Source organism: Trachypithecus francoisi, unplaced genomic scaffold (genome assembly GCF_009764315.1).
Source record: "Trachypithecus francoisi isolate TF-2019V2 unplaced genomic scaffold, Tfra_2.0 Lachesis_group5, whole genome shotgun sequence".
Taxonomy (NCBI): Eukaryota; Metazoa; Chordata; class Mammalia; order Primates; family Cercopithecidae; genus Trachypithecus; species Trachypithecus francoisi.
In genome coordinates this window covers 147,159,142-147,176,756 of record NW_022681470.1, presented here as the reverse complement: position 1 = coordinate 147,176,756, position 17,615 = coordinate 147,159,142, and the positions used below count along the sequence as shown (strand labels likewise).

Sequence of the window (17,615 nt, the reverse complement as noted above, 5' to 3'; positions counted from 1 at the left end):
ACAAAAATTAGCTCGGTGTGGTGGTGGACGCCTGTAATCCCAGCGACTCAGGAGGCTGAGGCAGGAGGATCACTTGAACCTGGGAGGCAGAGGTTGCAGTGAGCCGAGATGGCGCCATTGCACTCCAGCCTGGGCTACGGAGTGAGACTCCAACTCAAAAAAAAAAATACGTATATATATCTTTTAAAAATATTTTTAAAATATTTTTTAAAATATTTAAATATATAAAAAATATATAAATATATACAAAAATATGAAAATATATTAAAAATATAAATATATATATCAATATTTTAATTTTTAAAAAAATTAAAATTATATATATATATATATATATATATACTCGATGCAATTCTCTGAAGTTAACTGTTAGAGCTCTGACAACACAGAGGCTGAAATGACACGAGAAATGCTAAAGTACAAAGTTCCAAGATCAAGTCCCAGCATGACCACTAACTCGTGAAACCGCCAGGCCTCAGTTTTGCCAACTGTAAAGCACACGAGATGAACTCAAGGGCCAACATGCTTCTTCGATAAGAGTCCAGATACCCAGTGTTTTCAGCCTTGCAGTGGAGCCACCCTCTACGGCAGTGACTTAACTACACCACGGTAGCAGAATGCACAGAGCTGTGTGCCAGTAAAACATTATTTCTGGAAGCTAAAATCGGAATGCCATATAATTGTCATGTGTCATGGCCTTTTCTTTCGACTTTTGTTTTTTGCTTTTTTTGGTGGCGGATAGAAGGGAGGCTGCCTTTGACTTTTTTTTCCCTAATCATTTAAAAATGGAGGCCGAGCGCGGTGGCTCACATCTGTAATCCCAGCACTTTGGGAGGCTGAGGCAGGAGGATCACTTGAGGTCGAGAGTCTGAGACCAGCCTGGCCAACATGGCGAAACCCCGTCTCTACTAAAAATACAATAATTAGCTGGATGTGGCGTCGGGCGCTTGTAATCCCAGTTACTCGGGAGGCTGAGGCAGGAGAATGGCTTGAACCAGGAGGCAGAGTTTGCAGTGAGCCAAGATCACGCCACCGCACTCCAACCTAGGCAACAGAATGAGATTCTGTCTCAGAAAAGTAAAATAAAATAAAAATAAAAATGAGATCATCATTCTTAGTCCATGGGCCATATATAAAACCAGGCTGTGGGCCAGAGGTGGCCCAAGGGCAGTGGTTACTGACTCCTGGACTGGACGTGCTCCAAGCCCCTTCCTCAGCTGCCTTTTTAAGATTCTCTGATTCCAAATCCACCTGAGGTTTTCAGTTTCAACCTGTTGGCTCAGTTCTTTTTTTTTTCAAGACAAGGTCTTGCTCTGTCACCTGGGCTGGAGTGCAGAGTGGCACAATCTCGGCTCACTGCAGCCTCCAGCTCCCAGACTCAAGCAATCCTCCCACCTCAGCCTCCCGAGTAGCTGGAGTTACAGGCACGCACCACCACGCCCAGCTAAGCTTTGTGTTGTTAATAAAGACGGGTTTTCACCATGTTGGCCAGGCTGGTCTCAAACTCCTGACCTCAAGCGATCCTCCCACCTCAGCCTCCCGAGTAGCTGGGGTTACAGGCACGCACCACCACGCCCAGTTAAGCTTTGTATTGTTAATAAAGATAGGGTTTCACCATGTTGGCCAGGCCAGTCTCGAACTCCTGACCTCAAGCGATCCTCCCACCTCAGACTCCCAAAGTGCTGGGATTACAGGTGTGAGCCACCGTGCCCGGCCAGGGCAGTGAAACTATAGGATACCACAATGGTGGACACACTTCCTCACACCCTTCTCCAAACCCGTAGAATCTTCAAGAGTGAACCCAATGGAACCTGGGGACTCTGGGTGACAATGATCTGTCAACGTGGGTTCATCCATTGTGATGATAACAAATGCACCACTCTGGTACGGGGTGCTGGTGGTAGGGGAGGCTGTGTGTGTGGGTTGTGGGGGGGGTGTATGGGAACTTTCTGTTCTTACCGCTCAATTTTGCTGTAAACCTAAAACAGCTCTAAAAAAATAAAGTCTATTTAAAAACCCAAACGTATCTTTGTACTTTAATGCAATCATAGAATCATAAAATCTTATTAGAAATGGTTTAGGCTGGGCTCAGTGGCGCATGTCCATAATCCCAGCACTTTGGGAGGACGGGACTAGAGGATTGCTTGAGCTCAGCAGTTTGAGACCAACCTGGGCAACATGGCGAGACCCCATCTCTACTAAAAATGGAAAACTTGGCCGGGCGCGGTGGCTCAAGCCTGTAATCCCAGCACTTTGGGAGGCCGAGACAGGCGGATCACGAGGTCAGGAGATCGAGACCATCCTGGCTAACACAGTGAAACCCCGTCTCTACTAAAAAATACAAAAAACTAGCCGGGCATGGTGGCGGGCGCCTGTAGTCCCAGCTACTCGGGAGGCTGAGGCAGGAGAATGGCGTAAACCCGGGAGGCAGAGCTGGCAGTGAGCTGAGATCCGGCCACTGCACTCCAGCCTGGGCGACAGAGCGAGACTCCGTCTCAAAAAAAAAAAAAAAAAAAAAAAAAGAAAACTTAGCCAGTCGTGGTGTTACATGCTTATAGTCCCAGCTACTCAGGAGGCTGAGGTGGAAGGATCACTTGAGCCCGGGAGGCAGAGGTTGCAGTGAACCAAGATTGCACCACTACACTCCAGCCTGGGCAACAGAGCAAGACTCTTTCTCAAAAAAAATAAAAATTTAAAAAAATAATAAAAGGAAAAGAGTCGGGCGCAGTGGCTCATGCCCGTAATCCCAGCACGTTGGGAGGCCAAGGTGGAAGGATCACTTGAGGTCAGGAGTTTGAGACCAGCCTGGCCAACATGGTGAAACCTCTTCTCTACTAAAAATACAAAAATTAGCCAGGCATGGTGGTGCACACCTGTAGTCCCAGCTACTCAGGAGTATGAGGCAGGCGGATTCCTTGAACCCGGGAGGTGAAGGTTGCAGTGAGCCAAGATCGCACCACTGCATTCCAGCCTGGACGATAGAGCGAGACTCTGTCTCAAAAAAATTAAGATAAAACAGTCCGGGCGTGGTGGCTCACGCCTGTAATCCCAGCACTTTGGGAGGCCAAGGCGGGCGGATCACGAAGTCAGGAGATCAAGACCATTCTGGCTAACACGGTGAAACCCCTTCTCTACTAAAAATACCAAAAAAAAAAAAAAAAAAAATTAGCCGGGCATTGTGGCAGGCGCCTGTAGTCCCAGCTACTCAGGAGACTGAGGCAGGAGAATGACGTGAACTAGGGAGGCGGAGCTTGCAGTGAGCTGAGATCGCGCCACTGCACTCCAGCCTGGGAGAGAGAGGGAGACTCCGTCTCAAAATAAAATAAAATAAAATAAAATAAAAAATAAAAAAATTAAGATAAATCAAAATAAAAGAAAAAGAAATTATTTAGACCAGTGATTCTCAACTAGGGACATCTCTGCCTTCGGGGAGCCCTGGGCAATATGACGGGGGAGCTCCTGGCATGGAGTGGGTGGAGTCCAGAGACACTGCTCAGCATCCAGCAATGCCCAAGATGGCCCCACCCCAGAGAAGGATCCAGCCCCAATGCCCACAGTGCCCAGGGGCGAAATCCTACTTTATCCAGGCCTCACCACTTGAGTAACAATACACTTAACATTTACAAAGTGCTTTACAATTCCCAGTGCATCCCTGCTGTACATGGCCAGGGCCAGGCGTTCCCACCGTTTTATAGACCAGGAGTGGTCGGGGCACTTCTCAGGGGGCTGCGTGGTCACCTGTGGCCTCCCTGCTCCCGGGGTGCTTCTGGGAGGGACACGAACTCAAAATTCCCACTTCGTTCTGCAGCCTCCTGCGCTCCCAGGGGCCCCTGCAGGCACAGAGTTCTCCACTGGTTGTGGGATGGTGCACGTGTAATTTTTCTGTAGTTGGGAAAAGGTAGGAGGGAGGAGGGGGAAGCAGGAAGGGATTTAGCACCTGGGATCACACAGCCCGGGAAAAGCCTGACTCTCACCGCACGCAGGGGACGAAGGCGTTGGGGGTTACACTGTGAACCCCTCCAAAGGAACGGTCCGTGACCCAACCCCACACACCTGGGACTGGGAGCTTATTTAGGATCAAAGTCTTTGCAGATGTCATGAATTTAGATGCAGTCACACTGGATTAGAATGAACCCTAAATCCAACGACCAATGGCCTCTTTTTTTTTTTTTTTTTGAGACAGGCTTTTGCTCTGTCACCCAAGCTGGAGTGCAGTGGCACAATCACGGCCCACTGCAGCCTCGACTTCCCAGACTCCAGCGATCCTCCCACCTCAGCCTCCTGAGTGGCTGGGACCACAGACGCATGCCAACACGCCCGGCTCATTTATGTCTTTTTGGTAGCGATGGGATTGTTTCCTGTTGCCCAGGTTGGTCTCAAACTCCTGGGCTCAAGCGATCTACCTGCCTTGGCCTCCTAAAGTGCTGACCCAGACTGACCTTACAAGAGGAGGGAAATTTCAGCCAGGTGCAGTGGCTCACACCTGTAATCCCAGCGCTTTCCGAGGCCAAGGCAGGAGGATCACCTGAGGTCAGCCCGGCCAACATGGTGAAACCCCGTCTCGACTAAAAACACCAAATTAGCTGGGTGTGGTGGCACACGCCTGTAATTCCAGCTACTTGGGAGGTAGAAGAATTGCTTGAACCTGGGAGGTGGAGGTTGCAGTAAGCTGAGATCACGCCACTGCACTCCAGCCTGGGCAGCAGAGCAAGATTCCATCTCACAAAAAAAAAAAAAAAAAAAAAAGAGGAGGGAAATTTCCACAGACACCCAGGGAGAAGGCCTTTTGTGATGACAGAGGCAGAAATTGGAATAAGCCATAAGCCAAGGACTCCTGGAGCCCCTGGAGAGTGGGAGAGGTGGGGAGACTCCTTCCGTGGAGCCTCTAGAAGGAGTGCAGCCCTGCTGACACTGTGATTTCAGATTCCTGGTCTCCAGAACCATGAGACAATACTCTTCTGTTATTTCAGCCACCCGGTCTGTGGTCATTCATGACAGTGGCGGTCCCAGGCTCCTCCTACAACTGGGCACTGGCAAGGCCAGCAAAGTCCAGGCCTTACTTTCCAACCACTCTGAAGCCACAGCCGTCTCTGTGCCAGCAGACTCTGCCAGGACATCCGCACTTGAACTTGGCTGCAGTCACCTCTTTTCTTTGATTCCTCCTGGCTTTGTTGTCCATCAAGTTAGGGAAGTTTTTTTAAGAAGGCCAGAGGCAGCGGTCTTGGCCTTGTCAACAAAGGTCAAATGAACAATGAAAACCAGCGTTGTGGCTCACACCTGTAATTCTAGAACTTGGGCTGGCTGAGGTGGGCAAATTGCTCGAGCCCAGGAGTTCAAGACCAGCCTGGACAACACAGCAAGACCCCATCTTTACAAAAGATACAACAATTAGCCAGGTGTGGCGGTACATGCTTGTGGTCTCAGCTATCTGGGAGGCTGAGGCAGGAGGATCGCTTGAGCCCAGGAGTTCAAGACCAGCCTGGACAACATAGCAAGACCCCATCTCTACAAAAGATACAACAATTAGCCAGGTGTGGTGATACATGCTTGTGGTCACAGCTATCTGGGAGGCTGAGGCAGGAGGATCACTTGAGCCCAGGAGTTTAAGGCTGCAATAAGCTGTGAATTGTGCCCTGCACTCCAGCATGGGTAACAGAGTAAGCCCCTATCTCATTAAAAAGAAAAGCAGACATTTAGCCAGGCACAGTGGTTCACGTTTGAAATCCCTATACTTTGGGAGTCCAAAGCGGGTGGATCACTTGAGCTTAGGAGTTCAAGACCAGCCTGGGCAACGTAGTGAGACTGCATCTCTACAAAAAATTAGCCGGATGCAGTGACATGCGCCTGTAGTCTCAGCTACTCCGGAGGCTGAGGCGGGAGGATCACTTGAGCCCAGGAGTTTGAGACCAGTCTGGGCAACATAGCAGTACCCCATCTCTACAAAAATTTTTAAAAAAGAAAATTAGCTGGGCATACTGATGTGTGCCTGTAGTCCCAGCTACTCCGGAAATTGAGGTGGGAGAATTGCTTGAGCCAGGGAGGCAGAGGTTGCAGTGAGCCAATATTGCACCACTGCATTCCAGGCTGGGTGACAGAGCAAGACCCTGCCTCAAAAAACAAAAAAAAAAAAAAGAAAAAAGAAGAAAAAGAAAAGCAGATTTTCTTTACCTTTTTTTTTTTTTTTTTTTTTTTTTTTTTTTTTTGAGATGGAGTCTCTCCTTCTGTTGTTCAGGCTGGAGTGCAGTGGTGCAATATTGGCTCACTCCAAGCTCCAAGCTCCGCCTCCTGGGTTTACGCCATTCTCCTGCCTCAGCTTCCCGAGTAGCTGGGACTACAGGCGCCCGCCACCATGCCCGGCTCATTTTTTGTACTTTTAGTAGAGACGGGGTTTCACTGTGTTAGCCAGGATGGTCTTGATCTCCTAACCTCGTGATCCACCTGCCTCGGCCTCCCAAAGTGCTGGGATGACAGGCGTGAGCCACCAAGCCCGGCCAAGAAAAGCAGACTTTCAACTAACTAATGTACATCAAAGGTAATCTTTTTCTACTTTACCATCCTCCAAAGAGTAACTGTACAGAAATTCCAAAAAGGTAGCCATTTCTGCAAACCAGGGTCTCTTCCCTCGGCACTGTGGACATTGGGGCTCTGGACCATTCTCTGGGGTGCGGCCATCCTGGGCACTGCAGGGCGCTCAGCAGTGTCCCTGGCATCCACCCACTCCATGTCAGGTGCAGCCCCAGTCGTGACAGCCACAAATGTCCCCAGAGATCACTCAGTGTCTCCTGAAGGCCAGAATCGCCCCCAGGGACAAGCTCTGATTTAGGGCATGGCCAGACATGAGACAGAGACAGCACCAGATAAATGTGTCAAGGGTTAAAGAATGAATGCTCACATTCTACCCACTCCCCCACAAGTCTCTAATCAAATGCCACCTCCTCTTGGAGGCTCTCAGAGGTCAAGAGGTCCCTGTCTTCATTTTGTAACCCCAGCACCCAACACAATATCAGACACTTAATGTTGTATTGTGAACGTTCATAAATGTCTGTAAAATAAATGACTCTGACCTTGAAATGTCTCTATGCCTAAGAAATCTTGGTTGTTTGAGGATAAAATTCTCTTCCTTCTCTCTCTTGGGTTGGGCTACATTTGAGATTGTAAGGTGGGGTCAGCATAGGGGACTTGGGTCAGAAATGTCAAGGCTATTTGGAATGGGTGACACCATTTTTACAGGAATCTACATTTTGGGGAGTTTTTTCTTGTTGTTGCTTTTTTTTTTTTTTGGCAGGGAATCGCACTGAACTAGTTCAACTATAGTTTTTAGGGGGAAAAAACAAAAACAAAAACCAGTTTTAGTTTAAAGAATCTGTTCTACCAGAGCCTGATACAGAGCAGTGGTTCTCAACCCCAGATGACTGTGGATAATGTCTGGGGACATCTGTGGCTGTCACAACTCAGGGGTGCTCCTGGCGTGGAGTGGGTGGAGGCCAGGGATGCTGCTCAGCACCCTGCAGTGTGCAGGACGGCCCCACCCCAGAGAACAATCCGGTCCCCCCATCTGCAGTGCCAAGAGGGAGCTCCTACATTATTTGGGAAAAGATCAAGTCTGCTTCCTGATCACATTGAACACCAGAATAAACTCCCGATGGGGCAGACGGTGTAAACCAGGGGGACCCCCAGCTCCTGGGATTCACCTCCTCTCTCCCTCCCCACTCAGGGTGTGGATTTCAATGTGTGCAGCCTCCTGGGACCTCAGCAGGGCAGAGGATCATGGGACACAGCGTCTCTTGGGGTCCATGGAACCCCCCTAGCCCAGATGTGATCTGCTCCCTGAGGGACACGGGGCTGTGTCTGGGGACATCTGTAGTGGTCACAACTGGAGGTGCTCCTGGCAAGGAGTGGGTGGAGGCCTGGGACGCTGCTCAGCACCCTGCAGTGCCCAGGACGGCCCCACCCCACAGAATGATCCTACTCAGGCCATCACAGAGTAGGGTTGAACTCGAGCTCAGGAGTTCAAGATCAGCCTAGGCAATACAGGGGGACCTCCATGTTTACAAAAAATTTTTAATTAGCTGGGCATGGTGGCGTGCATCTGCAGTCCCAGCTACTCTGGGAGGCTGAGGTGGGAGGATTGCTTGAGCCCAGAGTTTGAGGCTGCAGTGAGCCAGGCTGAGAAAATGTGTGGGGAGTGGCATAGGGAGACCTAATGCCCTCTATGTACCCACCAAGATGGGCCAGTCTCCACCAATCCATTCCCTGGCAAACTAGTATTCTACTCAAAGCTTCCCCGTGGCCTCCCGTCTGGACCTTCCTCAGCCCCTTTTCTACCCCCCTGGACGACTTCTTATCACCCCTGCACCTACACAGCTCCCAGAACACGCAGGCCTGAGGCCCCCACCTCTGTGCCACCCTGGGCTCAGGCCCCTCTGACCCAGGCTGCCACCTCCACGGCCCCGACACCAGCACACAGATGCCTCATTCACGTGGCGCTCCCAGGGCCTGGCACCAGTTCTGAGGCTTAAAATAGGCACACAACGGGCCTTTGTCGGATACAGGAAGGAAGGAAGGAGCGTTTCAGACAAAGGAGACAGCAACGGCAGCGTCCAGGAAACCCAGGGACACTGGGGAGGTGGATGGAACCAAGTGGGGGGCACTTGAAGGGTCAGAGCGCAGGGCCGGGCCATGCAGGACCGTGAAGACCCCATGAGGAACTGCGGTGCCATCGTGCAGGTGCTCACTTGGTAGGGGGCAGGGAAGTTACCGTCTGATCAGTGCCCAGGAAGCTTACTAGGAAGGTCTTGCTGGAGTCAGAGAAACCAGAGGCCAATGTGTCACCTCAGAGGCTCCTGCCAGAGATGATGAGGCTCTCAGCTCAAGAGGGAGCACTAGGATGGGAAAGAAAGGAGACAGAAGACGCTGGGCATGGGGGCTCATGCCTGTAATCCTAGCACTTCGGGAGGCCGAGGCAGGCGGATCACCTGAGGTCAGGGGTTCGAGACCAGCCTGGGCAACATGGTGAAGCCCTGTCTCTACTAAAAATACAAAAATTATCCGGGTGTGGTGGTGGGCACCTGTAATCCCAGCTACTCGGGAGGCTGAGGCAGGAGAATCACTGGAACCCGGGAGGCAGAAGTTGCAGTGAGCCGAGATTGCACCACCGCATGCCAGCCAGAGCAAAAGAGTGATACTCCATTAAAAAAAAGAAAGAAAGAAAGAAAGGAGAGAGAGAGGGAAGGAAGGAAAGAGGGAGGGAGGGAAGGAAAGAAAGAGAAAGAGAGAAAGAAAGAGAGAGAGAGAGAGAAAGAAAGGAAAGAAAGCAAGCACGTACCCGTAAACAAACATCCCAAGCTTCAGCACAGTGAGCTGCCTGCGCCCAGGAAAAAGCCATTTACATCCTAGCACCTCGCCCCATCGCCCCAAAGCAGAAGCAGCCAGGCGTGTGTTGCTGGATGGGTGGATGAGCACAGCGCTGCCTGTCCACACACTGGAACACAACTCAGCCCTGAAAAGGAACGAGGCTCTGACGCAGGCCACAGCATGGATGCACCTTGAGGATGTCACATGCAGTGAGAGACACCAGACACAAAAGGCCACACAGTGTGTGACCCATTTCTTTGAAATGTCTAGGACACGCTGGTCCAGAGACAGGAGGGAGAGGCGTGGGTGCCGGGGATGGGGTGGAGAGTCCCCCTCTTGGGGACAAGGGATTTTACTGGGTGATGGATTTTTTTTTTGTTTGGTTGGTTTTTGAGCCAGAGTCTTGCTCTGTTGTCCAGGCTGGAGTGCAGTGGTGTGATCTTGGCTCACTGCAACCTCCACCTCCCGGGTTCCAGCGATTCTCCTGCCTCAGCCTCCTGAGTAGCTGGGATTACAGGCACTCGCCACCACAGCCAGCTAATTTTTGTATTTTTAGTAGAGATGGGGTTTCGCCATGTTGGCCAGGCTGGTCTCGAACTCCTGACCTCAAGTGATTCTCCCCCTTCAGCCTCCCAGAGTGCTGGGATCACAGGAATGTTCTGAAAGGGGCTTATAGGGATGTTTGCACAGCTCATAAACTTATTTAAAAGATGGAATTGTATCCTTAAAAGGACTGAATGTTATGAAGTGTAAATTATACCTCGATTTTTGTCATAAAAAGCAATAAGACTTTTCCTTTTACGAGGTTCAAGTAACTGTTCGTGGAAGAGTCTCAGAGCTGCCCATAAACTCCCCTTGCCCACCCGTGTCAGGAGCGGATGTGGGGGAGGAACCACACAGACAGAGTGCAGCCCACTCACGCCACAGGACGGGGGAGGAGGAGGAGGACAGGAGTGACCCCTCGGGGGCTGCTGTGTGACTAAGGAGAGGTCAACCCATCTCCTCAGCTCTCACACTCATCTGTAAGGTCTCCTGGGTGACGTCAACCATGAACACTTTTCTCTAACTCTTAAGAGACAGAGGCCAGGCCAAAGAGGGCATGTGTAAAAAGCAGTGACAAGTGAAGTCAAGAAATGTCACTGCGAGGCGGGGAGGCGCCCGACATCACCAAGGACGCCGAATTGCAGAAATCAGTTGTGAAAGGACACAATGGCCGGGCGCAGTGGCTCACGCCTGTCATCCCATCTTTGGGAGGCTGAGATGGGTGGATGACCTAAGGTCAGGAGTTCGAAGCCAGCCTAGTCAACATGGTGAGATGCCTCCAATCTACTAAAAATACAAAAATTAGCCGGGCGTAGTGGTGCATGCCTGTAATGCAAGCTACTCGGGAGGCTGGGGCAGGAGAATTGCCCGAACCTAGGAGGAGGAGGTTGCAGTGAGCCGAGATTGCACCACTGCACTCCAGCCTGGGCAATGGAACGAGACCGCATCTCAAAAAAAAAAGGACAGGCCAGGCGTGGTGGCTCACGCTTATAACCACAGCACTTTGGGAGGCCGAGGCGGGCGGATCACCAGAGGTCAGGGGTTCCAGACCAGCCTGGCCAAAATGGTGAAACTCCATCTGTACTAAAAATATAAAAATTAGCTGGGTGTGGTGGTGTGCACCTGTAGTCCCAGCTACTCAAGAGGCTGAGGCAGGAGAATTGCTTGAGCCCTGGAGGCGGAGGTTGCAGTGAGCCAAGACTGCACCATCACATTCCATCCTGGGTGACAGAGAAAGACTGCATCTCAAAAAAAAGAAGGAAAGAAGGAAGGAAGGAAGGAAGGAAGGAAGGAAGGAAGGAAGGAAGGAAGGCAGGAAGGCAGGCAGGCAGGCAGGCAGGCACCAGCTCCCAAGCCCCTAGAGACCAGGCACGACCTTCTAGTAAGAAACCATGAAGCATCTTCAAAAATGCAAATGACTCAGTGGTATGATTTTAAAGACCATTGCTGCTTCCAGATGCAACTGAAAAAATCTAAATAACACCTTGAATGAAGAAAGGAGTGTTTTCCACTACTACTCGGTGAACAAGAAAAATGCCTCCATTCAGTCAACATGAAGCTAAATTATCTACACGTGAGGGTAATTTGTGTTTAGTTCTCTTTGCTGTCAAGCAGTGGGGCCCCAGGGTTTATTAAGCATGAAACAAGAACAGAAAATAACAGCCTCAGTCAAAGGATGCTTTCTAAATAAAGCTCTGTGAGATCAAGATGCACCTGCAGAATTCAAGCTACGTTGGAAGCTTCACATTGCAGGTTAAAACCAAGAAAGCACATTGTAAACACCGTCATCTTCCAATACCTGTAACTGACAACTTCATCCCATCTTCTAAATCAGTATTAAGTGTTCAAAAGCCACCTAAAAGACCCACCTAGAAATGAGTAGCCTTTTTTCTTCTTCTTCTTCTTTGAGACAGAGTCTCACTCTGTTGCCTAGGCTGGAGTGCAGTGGCGCAATCTCAGCTCACTGCAACCTCTGCCTCCTGGGTTCAAGTGATTCTCCTGCCTCAGCCCCCCAAGTAGCTGGGACTACAGGTGCACGCTACCACACCCGGCAAGTTTTTGTATTTTTAGTAGAGACGGGGTTTCACCATGTTGGTCAGACTGGTTTCAAACTCCTGACCTTAAGTGATCCACCCACTTCGGTCTCCTAAAGTGTTGGGATTACAGGTGTGAGCCACCGTGCCCGACTGTAAGTAGGCATTTCTAGTGTTTTCTAAAAGCAGTGCGACCTTACTTCTCCCCTCTCAAAACGATAGCACTAAATGACTTAAAAACAATCCCCACTTCTGAATAGCCCCACTTCATGCCCATCAAAGGGGAGATGAGGTCGTTAAAGGAGAAAATAAATCAGTTTTGTCTGTAACAAGGGTTCCACACTGGGGTGTCTCTGTCCCTACAGGACACTGGGTGATGTCTGCAGACATCTGTGGTTGTCACGATGCAGGGAGCTCCTGGTGTGGAGTGGGTGGAGGCCAGAGACGCTGCTCAGCACCCTGCAGTGCCCAGAAGGCCTCACCCCAGAGAACGATCAGACCCCAAATGTCCACAGCGCTGGGATGGAGAGACCAAACGCACCCCATACCCTGAAGTTGTAAACTCAACATTTCGAGTGTATAATCACAGCTCGATGTGGTTGCTTACCGGGCACCCTTAAATCAGAATGACCCAGGCAGCCTTCTCTTAAACAGGTGCATTTGTTACTTAACGAGCCTTGAGTAGCTCCTGCCAGCAGGTGTGGACAAAGTCTTCTTTCTTTTCAGTTTTTTACTCACTTTTAATAATATGGAGACAGGCTCCATATTTGAGACTCCATCTCAAAATAATAGTAATAAATAATAAGACATATTTTTGTTGCTGTTAGAGATTTTTTTTTTTTTTTTTTTTTTGAGACAGAGTCTCTCTCGGTTGCCCAGGCTGGAGTGCAGTGGCGCAATCTCGGCTCACTGCAACCTCCACCTTCTGGGTTCAAGCCATTCTCCTGCTTCAGCCTCCCAAGTAGCTGGGATTACAGGCAAACACCACCATGCCCAGCTAATTTTTCTATTTTTAGTAGAGACAGGTTTTCACTATATTGGCCAGGCTGGTCTCGAACTCCTGACCTCAGGTTATCCACCCACCTCAGCCTCCCAAAGCGTGGGGATTACAGGTATGTGACACCACAACCAGCCATGCAGATTATTTTTGAAAGCTTCTGGGGGTGACCCTGATGTATGCCCCTAAGGTTTCAGGACTAGAGTCAAGTTCCAGTCACTCCCTTTCCTCTCCTCTGTGACAACTCAGGCATCCCACTCCTCTACCTCCAAACGCACCCAAGAAAAAAACTGGATTGAGTACATTATTCTCCATGCTTCAGGTACCCTGGCTACATGCTAGGAAATATTCCACGCATACATCCCGTAATTCGACCCTGAGAGGCACATGCTACCGTTTTTATTATTCCCGCTTTGCAGGGGAGTCAACACCACCTCCAAAAGATGATACAGCCCACCAGCGAGAGGCCGGGTGGGAACACACAGGCGCACCTCCCAGAGGCCCCTGACTCTCCCTCAGGGCAAGATCGCAGCATCCCACGATGGGAACAAGTTTGTGAACTTGGCATTTGCCTCGCTGACACCTAGCAACCGTGTGAAGACGCTTAGCTGGGGATGCGCTGCCTCTGTTCATCAAGCCTGTCTTCCACCGCCCACCTCCCAGCCCCTAGCAACCCCCGCTCCCCAGGAAAAATAAAGTACCACCCACGTCGCTCAATATCACCGTCCCAAAAACTCCCACTTTAGTTCCTGAAAAATTCAGTCACCGACAGGAGCCTTTCTCCTTCCTGAAGCGTTCTCCTTGGCACCCTATATCCTAGAAATAAACCTCAAAAAGTATTCCAAACTCCTGTCTCCTTCAGCTCACTGTTCCCAGGGGGGTTCTGCTCCGTGCCCGGTTCTAGAGCAAACAATTAACATCTCCCCCAAAAGTAGAGGGGTGAGTCCTCTCCAAATTCCTTTTAACTGGATCCTACCTGAGATACCTCCCCACACCCTGTTTTCCTCCTAATTAGTTAATGTCTAGCAAAACACCTGCCCCCAGGTTATCTCCAGCCTGGGACCTTACCCCCACCTCCCTTCTCACTACCTCACCCTAACTTCCTTCTCCCTGAACCCCCCTCCACCCCACGCACTCACAAGCTCCCCATTTCCCCTGAAAGCCCCCAGACCCCTTCTGGAACAAGCCTGGCCCCCACCTGTATGCTCCAGCCACTCTCTGGCTCACCCCAACTTTGTTCTTCTGCTCCTTTTCAGCTAAGCCTAACCCCTGGGCCGTCAATCACCGCCCTCCATCTTCACCAACCCCATTCCTCAGTCCTCTCCCTAGACAACCTCAACCTCTAATTCCCTCTGCCGCCCCCTCTCCAATGAACCCCACTTCAAACTTCATCCCCAGCCCCCTCCCCAGCTCCCTGCAAACCTCAACCGCACTCCCAACTCCCTCTTCAAATAAGCTGACCCTTGACTCAACCCCTGTTCCCCTCTCCAGCTAATCTCAACCCCCAGCCACCTCCCCAGCGCCCTCCCCAACTAACTCAGATTTCCAATTCCACCTCCAGCCCCTCCCCAGCTAACCTCGACCTACAATTCCAGCCCCCTCCCCAGCTAACTTGGACCTCCAATCCCACTCCAAGCCCCCTCCGCGGCTAACCTCGACCTGTGAGTCTAGCCTCCTCCCCAGCAAACTCAAGACCTCCAATTCCACCCCAGCTCCCTCCCCAGCAAACTCAAGACCTCCAATTCCACCACCAGCCCCTTCCTAGCTAACCTGGACCTGCAACTCCAGACCCCTCCCCAGCTAACTCAGACCTCCAATCCCACTCCAAGCCCCCTCCCCAGCTAACCTGGACCTGCAACTCCAAACTCCTCCCCAGCTAACTCAGACCTCCAATCCTACTCCAAGCCCCATCCCCAGCTAACCTTGACCTGCGACTCCAGCGGCCCCCTCCCCAGCTAACCCCGAACTGCAACTCCAGCTCCCTCCCCAGATAACTCAAATGTCCAGTCTCACCCCCAGCCCCCTCCTCAGCTAACTCAGACCTCCAATTTCACTTACAGCCTCCTCTCCAGCTAAGCGGGACCTGCAACTCCGGCTCTCTCCCCAGCTAACTCAGACCCCCATCTCACGCTCAGCCCCCTCCCCAGCTAATTTAGACCTCCAATCCCACCTCCAGCACCCTCCCCAGCGAACCTGAACCTGCAACTCCAGCCTCCTCTCCAGCTCGCCCTGAGCCCCAGTGGAGTCCCAGTGCCCAGATCCAACCCTTCCCCAGCTAACCTCCATCTGCACCTCCTGCCCCGTCCCCAGTTAACCTCGACCTGCAACTCCCGCCCCCTCCCCAGCTAGCCCTGAGCCCCAAGTGCAGTCCCAATCTCCAGCCCCAGGCCCTCCCCAGCTAACTCCGACCCCCAAGCGCAGCCCATCCCCAATTCCAATCTCAGCCGCCAATTGCAGCCCAGGTCCCCAGCCCCAGCCCCCTCCTCAGCCAACTCCGACCCCCAACTCGGTCCGCAGTCATTTCGGAGCCGTCCCAGTCCCCTCGCCGGGACGCCGGCCGCACCCTCACTTCCCCTGGCCCGAAACGCGGGCGCCCTTACCTGCGCTCGGGCCCCGCGGCCGCCTCAGCCCCTCCGCGCAGCCGAACCCGCCGCCCCGGCCCGCGAGCGCTCGCTCCCCTCTGCGGGGGCGGGGCCGACACTCGGGGGGCGGGCCCTGGCGTCCCGGCACGACCAATGGCGAGCCCCGGCGGCGGGAGGCCGGAGCGGGGGCGGGGCGCGGGGCAGGCAGCGGGGTAGGCTGCGCCCAGGAGAGCGGGGCGGGGCTCCGGGCGCGGGCGGGGCCGGGGGCGGGGCGAGGAGCGGCTTTCCAGGGGTGACTTCGTGACGTCAGGAAGGCGCGAGGCGTTTCGCGAGTTCGAATCCCGCGCTAGGAGAGCGGGTTCGAATCCTGCATGCCAGCTCCAGGAGCTCATTTGAGGAGGAAGAATGTCAGTGATCGTAACTGCTGCGCCACTTTCTTGAACACTTTATAGGCTCCCTTTCTTGGAACCCGCTGCAGAAGGCCAGAAGGCGAGACTACTATCTGCATTTTACAGAAGAGGAAACTGGGTCTCAGAGAGGTGAAACCTAAGGTCACTTGCCCCCTAAGATCACTTGCCCAAGCCTGTCTCATCATTTCCAAGGTTTCTCAGTTTCCTAACACATGGCCCTGGATCTACGAATTCCTGGGCCCCAACCCAGATGGAATGAACCAGAATCCTGTAGGAAACTGGACCCTGCAATCTGTCTTTTGTTTTGTTTTCATTTTGTTTTTGAGACAGGGTCCCACTCAATTGCCCTGGCTGGAATGCAGTGGTGCAGTCATAGCTCACTGTAGCTTTGAAGTCCTGGGCTCAAGTGGTCCTTCCACCTCAGCCTCCCGGGTAGCTGGGGCCACAGGCAGGCACCACCACACTCGGCTTTTTTTTTTTTTTTTTTGAGATGGAGTCTTGCTTTGTTGCCCAGGCTAGAGTGCAGTGGCATGATCTCGGCTCACTGCAACCGCCATCTCTCAGGTTCAAGTGATTCTTCTGTCTCAGCTTCCCGAGTAGCTGGGACTACAGGCGCCCACCACCACGCCCGGCTAATTTTTGTATTATTAGTAGAGATGGAGTTTCACCATTTTGGCCAGGCTGGTCTTGAACTCCTGACCTCAGGTGATCCAGCTGCCTTGGCCTCCCAAAGTGCTTGGATTACAGGCATGAGCCACTGTGCCTGGTCCTGGCTAACGTTTTTGTTAGAGATGGGTTCTTGCTATGTTGCCCAAGCTGGTCTTGAACTCCAGCGTTCAAGTGATTCTCCTGCCTCTGCCTCCCAAAATGCTGGAATTACAGGCCTGGAATCTTCATTTTTCACAAGCTCCCTTGGGGATATTGGGAAACACTATGTTATTCTCCAAAAGCAGCACACAGTCCTGGAAGGAAGATGGAGCCACCATATGCTGTGACCTCAGGGACTTCGTCCAGCGCTGACACTGTGTCCTTACTGCCCCACCTGACCCTAACCCTGACCCTGACCCTGACCCTAACCCTAACCCTAACCCCTAACCCTAACCCTAACCCTAACCCTATGATTGTGATTGGAGCTGCTGGCCAAAATCCAAGATAAACTTCCCCAGTGTTCCAGTCATCCCTGCAGGAACCTCCCTGCTCATCCTCTGGGCTCCAGTGGCCTGCCCTGCAGGACACAGAGAAACCTCCATCTCCCTGCGTGCCCTCCTCCAGACTCTCCCCACTGGCATTCCCCAAGAGGAATGACTGTTTAAATAAAGGAGCTTGAGCAGGGCACAGTAGCTCACGACTGTATTCCTAGCACTTTGGGAGGCTGAAGCGGGAAGATCGCTTGAGCCCAGGAGTTCAAGACCAGCCTGTCAACATAGTGAGACCCCAACTCTACAAAAAAAATATTAGCCGGGGCTGGCTGGCGCACACCCGTAGTCCCAGCTACTTCGGAGGCCAAAGCAGGAGGATCGCTTGAGCCTGGGAGGTTGAGGCTGCAGTGAGCTATGATCATGCCACTGCACTCCAGCCTGGGCAACAGAGTGAGACCCTGTCTTTAAAAAAAAGAAGAATAAGAAAGAAAGAAAGTGTTACATACACAATGGAATATGATTTGGCCATACCAAAGAATAAAACGTCATTTGCAGCA

At 51.8% G+C, this 17,615-nt stretch overlaps 1 protein-coding gene across 2 annotated transcripts in view; it reads right to left on the bottom strand.

Moving 5' to 3' along the window:
* GNG7 (G protein subunit gamma 7) overlaps positions 1–15,633 on the bottom strand; it is a 207,198-nt gene extending 191,565 nt beyond the window's left edge. For both annotated transcript variants that reach the window (XM_033198287.1, XM_033198286.1), the window contains exon 1: positions 15,528–15,633. The gene's annotated coding sequence lies outside the window, so the exon portion shown is untranslated. The remainder of the gene's footprint in view (positions 1–15,527) is intronic.
* Between the last annotated feature and the right edge of the window lie 1,982 nt (positions 15,634–17,615).